The sequence below is a fragment of the Falco punctatus genome (genome assembly GCF_963210335.1).
Source record: "Falco punctatus genome assembly, chromosome: 10".
Taxonomy (NCBI): Eukaryota; Metazoa; Chordata; class Aves; order Falconiformes; family Falconidae; genus Falco; species Falco punctatus.
The window spans coordinates 26781313-26800795 of record NC_137590.1 but is presented as its reverse complement, the minus strand read 5'-3'; positions in this window follow the sequence as shown (position 1 = coordinate 26800795).

The window sequence follows — 19483 nt, the reverse complement described above, 5'->3', positions numbered from 1 at the left end:
TTTATAAATTCATTATGCAGCTCAGAGCTCAAGTTAAGTTTTCCCACCCAAAGCACCTCATTTGGCCTGTGGTGAGGATCCCACTTGCACGAGCTGTCTTGCACCCTGTCAGACTGATCACCTCCTGTCCCTTCTGCTTATTGTATATAACATCTACAGTGTTTAGAGAAGCTGTAGGACAGTAGTTCAAGACAATTCATATTCTAACTTTGAAATGCAAAATTTTGAGTGCTTAACATGGGGGAAGCATACACAGTGAGTGAAACAACCAGATTTATTTCATTTTCAGTTTGACAACCAATCTTTCAATTCTGTCTAGATATCTTGACTCAGTCAAGGTTTAGGTCTTCCTCTTTTAACGTTCAAACTCTTGCACATCATCCCACCTGCTCTTATCTCAAGGCTTTGCATAGCAAAGATTCAGTAGGTCTCAGTCTTCAACACCTCTCTTAACTAAAGGCATGTATTTGAAAAAAGAGTTTCATAAATGTTCTCAGTTGGGTAGTCTCTGCTCAGGATTAATGTTGTTTCAAAAGCGAGTGCAGCACTCCTGCCAGCAGAAGACAAATTAGCTCTCTACTTTGAGCTTTAGATAAATCTTAAACACAGCTGAAGGCATCCAAGTCACCAAATGAGAGCACATGCAGCATTTGCATATCTGTCAGTATATGGCTAGCAGATCCTGCTTAGGTCATAGCAGAGCCTGCTTAGGTCACAAGGGTGGATCTTCACAAAGGGAATGAGCGCAGTTTGTTCAGATTTTTAGGCTTGTTTAAAAAAGATCTGTTTCAATTCCAGGACTAGTTATTTTCCTGTGTGAAGTCCTGGCAGCATACCATTTTCTTAGAGGCTGTAATTTGGAACAGTGGCTTTCTTCCACTAATAGAAAAATCTCAAAGGCTTTAGGAGTTTAGTGAAGATTACATATGTACTTAAAAATTCAGAGGATTGTTCCAACTGCCTGAGCTACCTGAGTCTGAACCATTTGTTCTTAGCTTTTACAAAACCATCTGGTAGGCATGGTTGTAGATTGTTTTTGAAATCAAGAATGTCTTACTGCTGGCTACCTTTTTATGAGCCGTTTTCTTTTTCCTGTTCTGTTACAGGATATAAATTTGTAATTCATCCTTTATAACCATATCATTTCCTGAAGTGGTAAGTGTGAAAAACATACTTGTTTGTTTTCCTAGACAATGTGTTTATTCCTAGATATTTAGAAAAGATACATTTGTGCAATTTTGTGTCCTCCCTTATAACCTGAATTCAGCCTACAGCTGTCTAAGAAAAACAACCCATAAAAGAATCACTGGATCAGAATGATCGTGAAGCCTGTACAGAAACTTTTTTATTAAGAAACTTATTTATTAAGAAACAGGCTGCAATATGGATAATCTATGTGTAAGCAAGTCAGACAAATGATTATGGCAAATCTGGCCTTTGAAAGTACACCAACCATCCAATTCAAAAAACGAGAGAATGGGACTATTATAAAATATACCACGTTACTTCGTTCTTCTGTGAAAAAATATCAATTCTTACTCAGTAAAGTTGGTTTTGCATGGATTTGTAATAACATTTTTTATTTTGTCTGATTGATTGTAACCATATGACTGCAGGAATGTGCTGTCCCAGAAACTTATCCTCAAAATTAGAGTTGCAAGTCCCATGCAAATGAATTACGCTCCTAAATCCTTCCAGCAACTTTCAATATTTTGCTAACTATTGATTTCCCTAGTTTCCCAGTTGTCTCTGGGAACAGCATACATTTTTGAGGAAGAATATGGTCTACGCAGCTCTAAGTAAAAGAAATAAACATTTGATGAAACATGGAGAACTGCAAGATGACAGGCAAGACCTTAAGTACTTTCTAATGAAACTTTGTGGCTCTTTCATAAAGCTGAAGACCTAATGCTTGGATTTCTGTCATAACTTAAGTCATCTCAAATTGGTAGAGACATTTCTGACAATACATATATGGTTTTGTAGTATAAATCTTTATATTTAGATCACTGTTCCGGTTATGAAGCACACTGCAAGTTAAAATCTCACATTGTTTCTGTGGGACACCTCTCAGGTGATAGGGATAGTTTCCACACCACATCCTAGATGGACCCAGGGAGATCCTACAGGTCCAACTGAATCTGTAATTTGCATCCCATTTTTCCTGACCACATCGATACCGTACACCCAACTGTACATGTTGGGTAGATGGTTTTGCTTCTTGAAAGCAGCATTTCTTAGAGGGATGAAGATACCCATTTAGATAATGGACTCAAAAAAATTCTATGTGCCTCTCTCTTATTTAAAGCACACATTCCCCCATGAGTGCTTCAAATAGTTCCAGCTTACTGCAGAAACTTTCCTTCTTGCAGGTATGGACACTCCCCTCCCCCAAATCTTTTTACTCTCAAGGTAATACCCTACAGAGATTTTCAAGCTAGCTGAAACAGAGAACTGGGAAAAAAACCACTGTCATGCCAAGCTAAGCAGACGTACAAGCTTATAGAACTAAACTGCTGTCAATACTCAAGCTGATCCATTTTTAAGGTAAGAGTACATAGGCTAGCTGAGATACGCTCCACTGCAAGTGGAATTAAAAGCATTTTGCTGCACCATTCCTGTTTTATTTTAAAGCATCAAATTATAGCTTAATAAACCTCTAATTATATTGCTTTATCATAAATTATTTAAAAGATATTTCACATATTCCACAGTAAACTGAAATCCTTCAGTTCCTTGGCACACAAATAGCTCATTTCAAATATTTACAGAAGATCATGCCAGAAACCTAGTTCAAAGGAATTTTGACAAATCAGAAAAGTTTTCCTAAAAAATAATCTCAAACATATGGTTCCTTTAGCTCATGCAATTTCTGAGCTCAGACTGAAATTGATCGCTAATGAAGAATAAACAGAAAGAGACACAAGTTTAACATGAAAATAAAATATTAAAAGATCAAGTTTCATTTCCTTTAAGGAAGAAATTTGTCTTTAGCTCCAGCGGAAGCAGGATTGGCTTCCAAACAGTGCCAGAGTTCACTGATGAAGAGTTTGATATTAGAGACACAAGACACAAGGAGGAAGACACAGTGCACCACAGAACACAAGATTTAAAGTGTGCTCTCTATTTGCTATTAATTTTTAAGTTACCTTGAATTCAAATCTAAGAAAGATCTCTTAACACTTGAGAGCTAAAGGAAATAAACAAACCTATCTGTGGTTTTAGAGGAAAGTTTGATGGTAATTAAACTTATACTTAGTCTTTTAATGAAAAGTCAGGCCTTTTTAGTGTTAGTTGCTATAGTACTACATCATTTAAATGCAAAGGCTTCCTCTTTTCTCTGCTTTGCTACTTTATGCCTAACAGTGCTTTCAACTCATCACTCAGTGTCAGAACACATACCAACATGTGTAACAACACATCTTCTGGAAAGTCCTCGTATTTTCTTGCAGCATCAATCATTTCATACTTCCTATAGTCAGACTTGAAGTTGATAACTGCACTGGATTAAAAATGTGTTCTGAATAAATGTTCAAAATGATGGCTCTCTATAAGCTTTATAGCCAATTATGAAGTAAAACTTTTCTTCTGGTCCAAATTCAGAAAAAATCCAAACCAACACTAAAGAATCTTCCCCAGATTGGAGTGTTTCACTTTATTCTACCAAAGCAAGGAACCTGGTGTTGTTACAGCAGCACAACAACTAATTTATAATAGCTGATCATAAATAGCACCCTTTTCCATTATCCCATCACCAGCTGAGCTCAGAGAAGTCTGTTTCTGAGGCAATCTTATTACTTTCACATTATTTATTTCGTAATAGCAGTAGTCCTGTTTGATAGTTTCGGTGAAGACTGAATGAAATACATGCCTAGCATTTGACACTTAATGTTCCCTAAATTCAGCATTGTAATGCATCTACGTTTGTGAACTGTTTGAATCACATGGATTCCTTCCCCTTAATCCTGAACCTGGACTAAAGATGATGCAGGTGTTTGCTAAAGAGAAATTCAGATGACTACATGCACAATGTCTATTAAGAGGCCCAAACCTTACCTGTTGCAAATAGCAACACAACCAGCCATGTACAGGTCAAAATACATTATTAAAGGGTATGTGGTTTTCTGAGCACACAATATTCATGCCAAGTTCCTGCTAAGCATATCATATACAGAAAATTGTTATATTTAGACCATATCTATTTTAGTATTTATTTAATTTTATAAAATGTCTTGACTATTGAAATTTGCAGCTAGTTTTATAACTATAAAATTTGGTAAAAGTGTCTGATCTTCATGGCTTTATGGATGGCACTATAAACTTGTAAACTCTGCTAAATATAGCAGTGAGCAGTTCAGATTCTCAACCTAAGTTCAATTTGTTCAATTTGTTATGTCAGTTCATAGGTATTTTTACAAAATTTGGGGATTCAAAGATTCATATCAGAAAATACCATTCAACTAACTCAGCTTCAATAAAAGAACACCATCTTTTCCTTTTAGGATGGTCTTGTATAAGATTTATTTTCAAGAATGCAGTAAGATTAAATTGGGTTCTAGAGAACCAAATGATGAAATCATTTATTAACTCTAATCATACTTGGTCCAGATGTTGGAAAGGTACTTTTAAATGTTGATAAAAAAGTCATAGTCTCATTAAGAAAACCTGGTTAACAATCTTGTAGTTTTGGTGAAGATATAAAAGCCCTAAGAGGTGAAAACCAGATGTTACTAAAGTTGCCTTAGCTGTCAGAGAAAACCCAATAACACAAGTTAGAGAATCCACTTAACATCCACTGCAGATCTGACACAATACATTGTTTAATTAGAGTTTGATGGGATGAGAGAGAACACTATCAGGCTCTGACAGATTCCTTCCTGTTATTAGCAATTTACCAGAGAGGAATAGGCATACTCTATTCCCAAAGAGAGCGCAGCATCCAGGCAAAGAGATCTTGGCAGGTATGTGCCAAAGCCGAGGGGGTACAAGACACAGCTTCTAGGCGACGGCACTAGTAGCCAAGGGGGCTCTTGAACCAGAACTGCAGGGGACAGAACAGGGTAGTCACAGTTACACTGGCTTTATCCTGCTTTCTCTCTCAAACAACTTCAGAGGAGCTTGAATTAGACAGAGGAAGTCGCACACCTGGGCCCCAAACCAAGAAATCAAGGAAACTGTTCCTAAAGGATTACACTCCAGCTCAGCTACACAGATGAGAAATTAAGAGCGGTGTTCACACAGAACCGAAGATCAGGGTCTCTGATAAACATAGTGCTAAGTTTAAAAAGTATTCCAGATGTAAAATGTTCCGTGGTCTCTGTAACAAGCAATTTAAATATATAGCATATATTTCAAATACATGATACAGTCATCATTCTTCACATAGTTATGCTTTTCCAGGGGGGTTGCACAGATTTCAGAGGAGGAAATGAGCACAAATCCACTGTTTGGCTGGATGCTTAAAACACATACTCTGTGTCTTGTTTGTAGTCCCTATGAAACCAAGACATACAACAGGAAAAGTCTCCAGTCTCTCTACAGCTCAGAAGCTTTTTTTCTCCCTGAACGCAAGATGGCTTTTCTTTCATAAAGCTTACTGCCAGAAAACAAAATTATTGGACTGTGCCTACTTACAGAATATTTATACTTTCACAAGTCCCATAGTCACAACAAGGTTCAGTCTGAATGACAGGATAATTCAGATACAGAAGAAATAACTTAGCTTTTCAATAGATTTATCTATTTAATAACCTGGGCCTAAGCTGTTACAATTTTGATATACAGAATCAATAAAAATATAAAAATAAAATACAAATTATAAATTAATGTTAATAGATACAGAAACTAATTGTAATAGAAGGCACAAGTTTAAACACTCAGAAGTCAAGACACTTCTAAAATATAAGACAGGCAGTTAGTGATAATTTCTCTCATCACACAGCACTATGTAAGCAAAAAAAAAAACAAAACAAAAAAAGCCTTTAAAAGCCAGGCTTTATAATTGTGATACGAACTCTGGCTATACATCATCTTCTGTACTGTCTCCTCCTCACTGGTTTTTCAGGTATATCAGGAGGTTAGAGCACTTTAACCAGAGTAACTTGCAACAGGCATTAAAGAATTCTCCAAAGGGACATATTGAAAACATAATCCCAAAATGACAAAGAAAAGCGATCAGTAATTCATGCTAGTTAAGTATTTGTCCTAGATTTGTCCAATAGTATTTCTTTTCCTGTCCTCCTTGATTTACATGCTTAGAAAAGTTAAGGAATATTTCTACATGGCTACTATTTCTCTATAGCTTTTATTCTATATATTCAAGATGTTTATGGAAATCTTAATAAGGAATATCTTGACTTTAATAGCTTCTTGGCTTGATATTTCCCATCGGAAAGACCATTCTGAGAAAAAGTATGTTTGTCTTCCTGGTTTCCTTGCTCTATCTGTGAATCTGAAGCTATGTGGAAAAGAGAGTCTTGTAAGAACAATACATCTAATAAACTGCAGAACATAGCTCTGTAGGGGCAAGAGAAATCTACCTTTCTTTCTTACAGACATTTGCTATTGATAAATGTTCTTCTTTTTTTTTTTTTAAAGACCTCCTCTCTTACTGTCTTTGAACTTTTCCTCTTCTTCTTCCTCCCTCACTTGAGTGAGAGGACTGCACGACAAACTCTACACTACTCAACTCATTGCTTCCTTCACCTCCTTATTCTGAGGCTGAATTCCTGAATCCCTGACCCTACTACCACCACCTCCCACCCCCTCAATGATATTATCTATTTCCAGTGGTTTCCTTACTGGCCACTGACACCTCTACCTTCCAGCAGAGACCCAGCAACACTGGAGAAGAACTCGGTATAGTGTACCCATGATTAGTTTTGTCCATCCCAAATGAGTCCTGCTGAGTCCTGCCTAGAATACCACAACTCACACCATCTCTGGGTATGATTTACCAATTGAAAACCAGTAAAATACACATTCACAATGAAGCTAAATTGTTTCTGTTTAGATGGTCACATAAATCGCTCAGTGAGCAGGAAAAACAAGATTGCAGTACATGTGGAAAAAAAGGGTGTGCTAGTCTTGCACAGTAGGGCATAACAGGAAAAATTCCATCATACAGGTAAGATGCTTCTGAAAATTACAGGTATTAGCAGGGCTACCAGTTCCTCATTTCTCATCCTCCTGGCAGACAGATAGGTTTTGCCTTAGAGCACATGTGCCATTGAACTGTGCTTTCCTCTTCCTGAAATACAACATAAAAGTCTCCCTATTTACAGTAAACATAGAGATCATACCTACAACAAAAGTAAAACTAGAACCTTAATAAGAAACAATTTGGCAGAAATAATCTATTTTGGAGTCATCTGCATAAATAAAGTACAGCAACTACCTAAAATTAGCTTTAGCTTCAGATGTATTACACCAATACTAAATTTAATCATATTCATTGTCTCTCTATTACTTTACCATGCCAGTGGTAGAAACTGCATTATATGTTAGAGCATGCCTCATTAAAAAAAATATCTTCCAGCTACTGAAACTTACATTTGCATTATTCCCAAAATTGCATTCTATCATAATGACATTTGAAGTGAATTCAGAAAGAATTGCTAATGTTGGAATGAATTACCTCCTCTTATAAAGAAAAGATTGCCACCAGCATAATTAATCTGAAAGTACATCAGGCAATATTTCTAGTACTTACTGGTAGTATTAATAAGATTTACTGTAGATTAAATTGGTAAAATTGGGAATAGTAGGTTCACAAAGCACTGCATTCATGTGTTCCAGGAGATTTCAACAGACTGAACAACAACAATCTCCAGAATACAATTATGCAAACACTTTATTATTTTCAATTAGTTTAAGCTAACTCTATATTAAGCATGCTCTCAGGAGCAAGAAGTTGGATGTAAAATATAATTTTTGTTTTGATGTCAGTATTGTTAGCTTTGAATCTTTGATTAATGATAAGAGACAAAATTATTTGACACTTGTTTGTCATCTTTTAAATCCATTTGCTTTTGTCTGAGAAAAAAAACAGGCTTTCTACTCATCTTAGCAATAGAAGACACAATATCATTGTAGTTTCACGTCACAGTGAAGCATTATTGGCTATAAAGGTTAAGTATATCTCCAGTAAAACGGAAGTAAAGAAATGATAACTGAGGAGTTTCATATATATGGTGACAAAAGTAGTGAAAATAACGGACCATGGTGGATCGTTTCCTGTTCAGGGGTTACTGACCTAGCTGCTACATTTCAGTGGAGCTCCTGCTGAATTCTACAGTCATATAAAATGCATCTGAAACGAGCCTTGAGAAGTCATTTATGACTTCAGCCCTGGGTCAAGGCAAATATGGGTCATATCCAAGTCCTTCCTAACTGATATAATTCTAACCTGTCTTTAAAACCTCTAAGAATTGAGATTCAAAAATCTACTTTTCTGTCTTACCATTACAAAGTTGTTAATCTTTACCTGCACCTGTCTTGCTGCAATTTAAGCTTAGTAATTTTGTTTCTGTCAATCATACGCATGCAGAAGAAATTACATCCTTCTGATAAATAATCCCAGGTCATTAAGGTCTAAGATGTCTTGTCTGAATTTTTAATTTTTTGTTGCTTGCTCTTTAGCTTTCTTCAGGTCGTTCATATTTTGCTTCAAATACACAAAGCAGGACTTAACTGTGGCCTTATTAATGTGCAAAGCAAAGACATTCTTTTACACATCATCTAAACTATATTCATTTCCAAATACAACCCAGCATGGCTCCTGTCCTTCTTACAATAATTTAAAACTGTAGTCACATTCAATTTACAAACCACTGTAACACCAAAATCCTTCCCTGAAAAAGTGTCACTAATCAATTTATTTTTGCATCCTTGTTTGTGTTGTAGTACTCCCATTCACAGCACTTGCACATGCTATTCTCAAAATTAATACTAATTTTAAAATTACTACTCCAATTTCTAAAAATTATCTTTATATTCAGATGCTATTCTCCTGCACATCTGCACACCCTCTCAACATCCATAATGAGAAAATATTTTAAACAAGAATTCCACTCTGAGGCATGCAAAATAAACCATGTGAAATCGAGCAGATTTGGACTTACAGATGAATAGATCTGGGAACAGGTCTATGGTTAGGAATTAGATCTCAGTTCTTCCTCCCTCCAGCTCTGTCACATACTCAGCAAGCAATGATGAGCAATATTCATTCTATAAATGCTTGATGCCATCTGTAAAAATAGGGATAAACAATTCATGTTTATTTTGGATACCTTTATGGTACAGGTGTAAAATTATACATATAAGACAATATTTATAAAATATATGCCATTCAGTTATTATGTTTATATAATAAAGCACAGAATTATTTTAATGCCATCTGGATTGAGCAGGGGGAGGGAAGCGAAATAAAGTTACAATGGAAATAGACTAAAATTTTAAAATAATTCCAGAAAATTCAGGTTACAGACTCTGATCGAGGACTTGGATCAGAAAACCACAGTGATGCCAGATATTCTCACTCCACATTTTGAGAGTGGTTTGAAACTGTGTGCTGAGTTCAGGAAAATACTGCTTTAGAGGTTTAAATCCATCTCCATGTATCTGACTACACAATATCAGTGTGACCACTGGACATAAGTGCTTCCTGAATTAGTATGATTTAAAAGGGTTTCCTTAGCAGAGATCCATACAAATAAAAGGGAAAAAGAATCAAGATACAATGACTTTCCTGCTGTCTTAAGAACCACAGAATTACAGAATGATTATCTGCCAAATGCTGAACATATGAAGACAACTCAGTTGCTAGTTTTCCTTCACAGTATGAGACAACCTAATGATCCTTCAGTGCTTTTTCTTTATACTGCTACTTTTCCACTAAATAGCGCAAACTTGTTTCTTCTCACCACCTAAGTAATCATTTATGACAATTTAGTTGGAATGATGTGTTGGTGTTATTTCTCTAGTTTCTTTATAGGAGATGTGCTGGAACATCTTTATCTCACTGACTCGTACGGATATGGACTGTCATGCCTAAAAAAGTACAAAATTAAAGAACCAGGGCACAAAGCACTTTCCAATTGTCTGCAGCATTTATTTTCTCAGTGAAGTTCTGGAACTCGCACATCAAGTATGACAGCAATGGCAAGATTCAGAGATATTTGGAAACTTTTCACATTGGCTCCTCATAGTTTAAGTTTCTCACTTTCCAACCATATGTTTGGTTCTTGTCCATTATTTCCTGATTTGTAATTTTTAAGCTCTTCTTAACTAACTAGTGCTATGATTATACTTACCTGTGGTTTATTTCCTGAAAACATCTATCTGTGACTCTAAAACACCTAGACCATCATTCCTCATCCACCACTCGGGCAGATTTTGTGGATATCAGTTAACTTCAGGCACCCAGCACCCAGGACTGGGTACAATCAACAAGGAAGTTTTCAAGTTCAGGCATTTGCAGTGAACTGGCTTTAACCGAAGTATTCTTAAATATTAAAATGGTCAGAAATATTAAGGAAATCTCAGGATAAAGCAAAAGATGACTAGTTCAACAACTAGTTTGTTGAAAAAACAATTTTCAATCTGCACATCTGTGGTGGGTTGGCATTGGCTGGCTGCCACACACCCAGCTGCTCCCTCACACTCCCACCTCAGCTGGACAGGGGGCGAAAATAAGATAAGAAAGCTTGTGGGTCAAGATAAGGATGGGGAGATCACTTACCAATTACTGTCATGGGCGAAACAGACTTGACTTGGGGGAAATTTAATGTATTTTCATTTAAACAAATTAACAAAGACAAGATTAACATGAAACCCCTTCCTTCCATCCTGCCCATTTTCCTAGGCTTGGTTTCACTCCTTCATTCCCAACTCTACCTTATGCCTCCAAGCAGCGCAGCAGGGTGGGGAATGGGGGTTGCAGTCAGCCCAAAACAGTCCCCTGCTCCAGAGCTGCCCTCTCCCAGGCTGTGGTCCTTCAGGATAAACCTGCTCCGTCGCAGCTCCTCCACAGGCCGCAGCTCCCACCAAGAGAACCAGCTGCAGTGTGGGCTCCCTATGGGCTACTCTTTTCTTCAGGAGACACCTGCTGCAGTATGGTCTCCTGGAAAGCCCTGCTTGGGCTCTTGGAGCACCTTCTCCCCTCCATTTCCTCCAGCCTTGCTGTCACATGGCTCTTTCTCACACTTTTTACCTCAGCCCGCAGTGCCGTGTGGGGCTGTGCAATTGAAAGCAGAATTCAGCCTGTCCAGAGCTCAAGTTTGAAAGGGGTCTTCTCCCAAAAGAGCTTCATAATTAAACAAGTAGTTCCTCTACCAGTTAATGCAATGTTACTATTGCAAACACCATGATAGTCCACGCAGTGCAATGTAAATTAAAGTAACACTAAGCTTTGCAGTCTGCTCGATGGCACAATTTTGCTTTGATCCCACGTTGTCTGTAGGGCAGCTGAGATCCAACTTTAAAGAAGCGAGAGAGCATGAGCGCGTAGACATGGCGCTTAGGGACATGGATTAGCGGTGGACTTGGCAGTGTTAGGTCTAAAGCTGGACTCAATGATCTTAAAAGTCTTTTCCAACCTAAATGATTCTATGATTCCTAAATATTTTCCCCACGGTGCCACCACGGGAGGGTGCACAGTGGCAGGGCCGTCGGGCTGGCTGGAACCAGCTAGAACCAGACGTGTCCAGCTTGCAGCGGCCGGGCCTCTCCTCACAGCATCCTCACTCAACCCCTGCCAGCGCCTCATGTGACATTACACACTGTAACCCCCATATAACATACTGGAACGGGGGCAAGATCCTGATGTAGAAATTGTTTATAATATAGTCAGTTGCCATATCCAGGGGGATATGGCAAATATCCCCCTGAAAGGGAGGTGTTCACCATCTTGAAGGCACAAGTTACTTGCAACCGGGACCTGGCTGGGCCTGGTGGCACTGCTCTGGAGAAGGCTAAAGACGGAAGCAGCAGCGTTACCTCTCAGAGGAGGTAACGCTGTAGAGCTAGAAACAGAAATCTGGGCTAAAAGAACATATTAAACTGCTAGCTACCCCTAAAAGCATGAACGGTTTTGTTTCTTTCACCTCTCCCAAAATATTTTAGAAGTTTGAATACATTGCTAAAAATAAAAGGTTAGAGCAAGCTGTTACCAGTCAGGACTCAACAGCAACCTGAAGTCTTCCTCATAAACAGCAACCACTGTGGTGGGGGATTACAGTCCACACATCCTCCTGCTGCCTGGTCTAAATTTAATGAAAAAACATGTGGGGTTTTTTTTCTCATCAGTGGAGAAAAAAACAGGAATCACTTCAGTTAAGAGCAGTTAAATCAGGAAGACAGTTGCCTCTGTAACTATTTTGTTAAAATGCTTCTAGTCTTCCTGAGATGGCATTCAATGCTACTGCAGCTTCCTAATAATAACTCAGGAGACCAGACACAAATAATTATTCCTGGTGCTCAGAACAAGTCATACCTGATCCATTATTTAATTATCTACAGATGAGGACATCACTAACAGCAGTGTTTCAGAGGCAATTAGTTGCCTTCTATCTGTTGTGTTTAATTTTTAATTGTGAAACCACACATAGCAATGATTTAATCTTAAAATAGACAATCACCATTGTGATAAATTGTTCTGTAAACATGGCTTGCTAAAATAATACATAATGAGCTTCCCTTGTTTTGTGCAGGGTTGAGTAATCATGAACACTCACAAAAAGATGCTTTATGGACATTTCTATCTAATGAATATTTTTAGATCATTAATGTTATTTGCTTTGAAACCAGGTCTGTCTTTTACACTGAAGATTACTTCATTTCTCTAGCTTCTTGATAGGTAAATTTAGGAGGATACTTAGGCATAAAAAGGTTTTCCTGTCTTACTCTAATTTTCTGTAAGTTACTGTCACACCATTCTTGCTATCCACAGCTGAATTTGCTATGACATTCACTATGAGATGTTCTGACCAGTTAAAAGATGTTCCCCATTCTGCCACACAAGAGACCAGAAAGAACAATCTCTATTCCTGGCCTTACAGATCAATAATTGTCTAAATACTGTTACATTCAGTAAGCAGAGCTATAATTTTATAGTAGGCACAGATCTAATTTTAAAGTTGCTGGCCTATGCTTACATACAATGCACTCATTTCTGTCCTTCTATGCAGTCTTACCCCTTAAACCCACTACTACATAATAAAAATGTCTACATAAAAATCAACCACAAAATAATATGAAAATCGCTTCTCATGGCTGTAAGTCTAGCAGCAAAAAGTGCTCCTCAGAGTACTTGTGCTCATTTCACAGAAGTCAATGGGAAGATAGAAGAAGTTCCAAGTTGTATTAAAGACACTGTAAGACTTGCCTATATTCATGCTTTTCAGAGAATACTTCCCAAAAAACCACAACAGTGGAGGAAGATGTATCCCTTTCTTTCAAAAGCCGTGTTTTTACAGAGGGCAGCCCATTTCATCCTGGACAGAACAAGGGATGTGTCAATGCCTTTTGTATTAGGTGCATCACCACAGCACAGAGAGAGGAAACAGACCTGTAAGATATATATCTTCTATTTATGTATCACTTGTTTTCCACAAATTACAAAAATGCAGGAGAGAACTAAGAAAGCTAAAGGAACTGTGAATAATTACAGAAGTCACTGCACTTGCCAAGTTAAACCCGTCAATGATCAGAGGCTGGGCCAAGGTTTGTTACTTGGATTGAATCATCTGTTCAGCTACATTTGAGAAGCTACATTCCAGAAAGCAGTGTTCCTTTCTGGAATACTGAACTATAAAAGAAATTTTATTGAAATGGAACACAACACATAATGAAAAGAAATATTAATTTTTACAGTAACTAACTAGGAAGTGTTTTTCACAGAGATGGTTGAAAATGACAACTGTAATTAAGAATTTGGGTTAAAAAGAAAAAAATCTTCCCCAAAAATTTCTCCATTAATTTCTTTATCTACAATTGAAGTACTGTGCTTCAATAAAGCAAACCAGATCCTGAGCCTATCTAAACAGAGAAAGCTGCCAGCAACTATAAGAATTCTGGCTTCCTAGGTTTTCTTTTCTTGTACAGAGTGTGCAAGATATTACACTAGTAACAGGCTGCATATAAGAATAAGAATTTAGAAAGCTGACATTAGCAAAGCACTGATGTCTTCAGTTATCTGTAGTATCAAGTATAAGAAGACCACTTATTTTTATGCCTAAAAATTAAAGAATTAAAGCTTTGAGATTCTAGTATGTATGTAGAAATTGGTCTGCCAAGAACAAGAAAACATGTAGAAATCTTTTTAAATTAACATCTACAGAAACAATCCTTCATTTTTTAGGGGGGGAAATTAAGTATATCCTGTAACTGTGTTTTACTCACCTTTTTCCAACTAGACAAAATTACTTAATCTTTACATAAGCTTATGTATAGCAGGGGAAGATGATTCACTTTCTGTTTCCTCTCCTCTTCCCCCATAAAAAAGGACAAGCAAAGAAAAATTATATTATTGTTTTGGCAGGAAATCCTGATATCTTTTCATTTTTGGATCTGTTTCTAACATAAAATATTTTATCTTATCTAGTATTACATATTCTGTGAAAAAGTAGAACAATTTCATATTCAACATTCAAATCTCTAACAACATAATCCAACAACAGATAATTTTGTGTTGAAGTCAGTCCACTGAGACTCGAAAAATTTAATTTAGCATATTGCAGAAAAGCAATATTTTCTTTCTGAAGGTCATACAATGCCCACAGGATATATGCTTACACTGAGACAATGCAAAGTTCTGCTAACAAGCACTACAGAACTGAGCTTCTCCCTAGGTATATTTCAGATGGATTTTGGCTTAGGGTGAGGGGTGAGCAGTCAATTAACAATACTCAGAAAACACAGGAGAAATTATATCAAATTTTTGTACCGATAGAAACACAAAGGTGAGAAAGTTGGCTACTCAGGTGAGGAATTGATAACATAGTGATAATAGGAATTTTCAAGAATTAGACATCCAGTAAAATGTAGAAAGATGAGCTGTAGTCAAAAAGGCTCTCTTTAATGTGTGACCGCTAGACCGAGGCCTGTGGTTTGGTCAAGGGGAAAGAGACACTACAGAGATGAACTCCAAGTGTCAAAGTTAGTCTTTGGAGAAACCTCTCCTTATTGACTGGAAAACTAATCACCCAAGCACCTGTAAACTGCTCATACACACTCAAAGACAACAATTTGCAAACATCTCAGAGTTACCATACTTGAAAAAGATCCAAATTTAGCAGTTTGTCTATCTATATTAGTAAGCATATATAGTAAGTACGTAGTAAGCTACTCCTCATGTAAAGAAGAAGTGTTCCAGTTATCTCAAATTTCTAGCTGTGGTCTAGAAAAACCTCTGAAGTCCTATACTAGGAAAAAAAAATAATATGGTATTTGTAGGAAAACACAGGAGATATTTGCTAGAAATAAACAGCATACTGAGGTTGGTAGGGTAGACTGGATAAACCCAATAGGGAGAAGAAGGTAGAGAAGGCAGAAGACAAAACACCTGGCTTGAATGACATCCAGACAGCCCCATCTGTACCTTATCTGCCTACACACACATTCTGTTGCTTATTCCTGCTTCAGAAGTTTGAGCCTGAAAAGAGAAACTTCATGTCTTTAAGCCACCCTGTAGCTATCCAGTCTAGGTCTGCTCTATATTTATTAGTGGATTATTCCTGTTAATCATTTTACTTTGTTCTATCTTGGAAGACATCATTTCAGAGAAGTTTCTCTCCTTGGAAGGTAAGCTGGAAAATCAATTTCCCTGTGTTCCAAGTAGGACAGTAGAAGCAGGAAGAGAAACAGGTTTCACGATAATTTTTCCATCCTGCAGTGACTGCTGCAGCCTGGCTTTTACGTGATTTGTGGCACAGAGCCTGACCAACAGGGATTTTATTCAATTTAAGCCTGCTGAGTGCTGAAGCTGATATCCACTACAAGAACCTAAAACTCTACAGGGCTTGCTTTCCACTCTTCATGATGCACATTGTTCCTACCAAGGTCTGTAGACATTACTCTAAACATTTAAGGAGGGAAATGGTGAGAAATCTCCTCGTCACAGGACATTCAGCTATCTCTGAAGTCCATTCCAAGGGAAACAACAAGCAAAACCCACATTCTGACTACTGAGAGCTATTTTTAAAAGAATTAATCCACATATAAGAAGGAAAAATGAGCAAGAGGCTATGAGTCGGGAAATAAGGCCTGAGAATAATAATGAAGCCAAATAAATACACAGAAAAATGAGGAGCATTGAAAAGCAGCACAGTGACAGTAAGGATTTACAAATTCACTTTCTTCGTTGACCTCACTGAGCTTTTACGTAAAAGTAGTCTCTGAACTCGAGGTTTCATGGTCAACAGCTACAGACAGCTCTAAAGTATGAGAATACCTCAGAAAAGTGAGACCTTACTTTGAAACGAGCAGCGACTCATGACTGAAATAAGTAAATGTATCTCAGTATTATTCCCCTCGGGTAACTCAATTTTTCTTTCTTTCCAACAGTAGCAGTTTTTAATAAACAGGGAGTGCTCACATGCACATACATACAAATGGAGGCAGGCAGCTTTATTTGAAGCCGTTTCAGACCAGTTTGTATGCGTTCTGCCTATTAACTTTGCCTATTCTGATTTTACTCACACAGCAGGGACGTGGTCATTAATATTAACAATGGCATGGGGCAAGCTGGGGTTCAAGTTCTATTCAGAAGAGTGACAAGGGGACACTGTCAGTCACACAAAAGTGGCACTAAATACGGTATGTAATGAAAAATATTATGTAAGCAAAACCTACAGCACAGAATTCAGACTATACAACAAAATACACTAAAAAAAATCCACATTACATTCTTTCTCTCACCTCCCTCCTTCCTCTAAAAACCACAGTTTTCTTGTGTCATTTCAGAATATCACTTATACTGCTGTCCTTATAACTGCTTTTCCATCAACTACATATGTGCCTGTTTCAACGGGCCAAAATCCTAAATAACTGCTTTCACTGTGCCTGTGAAGGGGAAGAAGAAAACTCATTTCTTGCAATTGTACACAACTAAACTTTAAAATACCTTCTCACAACGCTGCAACTACAGCACCACCATGCATTGATTTCTGTTGGAGTGGGCTTACCATTTCATTGTGCTAAGTGCTATATGCAATTAATTTGATTTACTTTGCACAGACCACTTTTGAGCGCTAAAACACTGGAAAGTGTTTAAGTAACTGACCAGGCACTTTGTGCTTGGTGAAAGAGAAAAGCAGAGATTCCTTCCCACCATCAGTTTTCCTGACATACCATCCTCTTTCTGTGTTATCTTTTTCAGCCTTTTATGAGGAAGGCTTCAGGAAAAGATGTGTTTCAGTCAAAGGGTTGCTGTCACTGCAAGCCTATCTAAAAGAAAAGCATCACCTAGGACCAGTTTGGAACCTAGATATATTACTGGAGGCTTTGGGGTGGCTGTGTGTGTGTGTATGGGAGAAAATGCATATATCCAGACTTTTTTTCCTTTCATAATTCACTATAGTCCAATAAATATATTTTCATACTGTATTGACCAATTATATTGAATGAACATACTTCTATGACTGCAGCAAGCAGGCTTGGCTTGCAGCAATGAGGATGGCTTTAATAGACTCCTAATAGAGATCCTATTCATTTCTTGCTCACTTATTTATGATAAAACATTTAGCTCTCTGTCTCCATTAATTTGAAACTTTGTGTTTTATACATGAGCCGGTTTATATAGCATGCTCGCATCTCTAACTGCAGAAAAGTGTGTGCAATTCAGCACAACAGAGAATTTGGGTTTCTACCTTTAAAACTAAAGGTGTTACCTGAAGCTGGCATTTTCACACACAATAGATTATACCAGTATTATCATTTGAACTAAAAAATCATTTCTACATAATCAGAATTTGTGATGAATGGCAAGACTTGGGGGATATTGTTTTCCTACTTCCTAGTAGGAAAATGGAAGAGACATTTTTTTCTCTCTTGTTTATTTTGATACATATGGAAGGCAACAGTGTTGGGAATTATTTAATTTTTTTTTAATAGGATACTTTTAAAAACTGTAGGTATTTCTGAAGATGGTCATTTGTTCATTCCTTCTTCCACAATAAAAGTTACTGAAGTATTGAGATTTGTGCCCCAAGTCTGCAGAAGAGTAGAGATCTGGAAACTTTGATGAAGGCTTCTGCTTCTTATTTGAATAAATTACCAGCCAAAACCAAACAACTATTTGATATTATGACTAAAAGTCTTCTTGACTCAGTTGGATTTCAGTGACAAGATTTCACTGATAATGTGTTCACATTATTTCTTTTGATGCCAAGGCTTCCAAAAACAGCTGAGTAGGGAGTTGTATTTCTAACATTAAGCACCCAATATTCTAAATAGTAAAGCTTCAGTTTTTCAGCCCTTTTGTATACCAGGAAGGAACAAAAAATACAACTCAAAATTAATAAATCAAAAAGAAAAAGACATTTCTTCTTCTTTTTGTGGATCGTTTTTTTTAAGAGAGTATATTTAAGAGCACAGCAAATTGCACACAGGTGTTCTCCTGTATCTGAAAGGGATACAGAGAAAATGAAAAAGGACACAGAATTTATCAGTATACCCTTTGTCCTTTAAGATATGTTCCAAGATTCTCCATTCAAAAGAGAATTCTGCGGTCTCCCTCTCCACTCCCAACAGACAGCTTCAATTATAAAACCTGCTGAGATAAGTTCCCTGCTTCATGGGGCTAATGAACATTTGAAATTACGTAGCGAGCTAATGGATATTGAACACAGAATAGTTATTTGTTAGGTGATTTCATCACCTCTTACTCTTTGGAAGTTGTTGTCAAAATACAGTAGTTTGTAATGGAAAGATGCTGATATGATAAAATTTTTAACTGTCTAAAAACCAACCTGAAGTATTCACTTAAACAGAGACTTCATTTGCACTGGTTTAATGAAAAAGGAATATTCCCACAACACAAAGACATCAGATACAGCCAGGGGTGGTTTTTATTTGGGTTATTTTTGTTGTTTGTTTCTAGTTTTTACATAGGCTGTAAGACCTGCCACTATATTCTGCTGATTTGCTGCATTATTTTGATGATGTCTTCACCATATCATTGTAGCCTCTCTTTTCCCAACTATAATTCAAACCAAAAAATTGAATGACATCTGAGGATCAACTGGGGATCGGTGTGATTCCTAGTCAGCCATTGTTTTCTTAATATATTATCTCAAAGGTAATATTTACACAGTTTTAACATAAATTAAATAAAGTAACTTCAGTGTCAGTTTTACTATACAATATTGCAGGATATTAGACTATGAGGACAACTGCAAGTTAATTGGCACATTGCTAGGAAAGTATTATGTTAGCAGAAATTGCTTTAAAATGTGGCATTATTTGAGATTCACATTAATTTCAT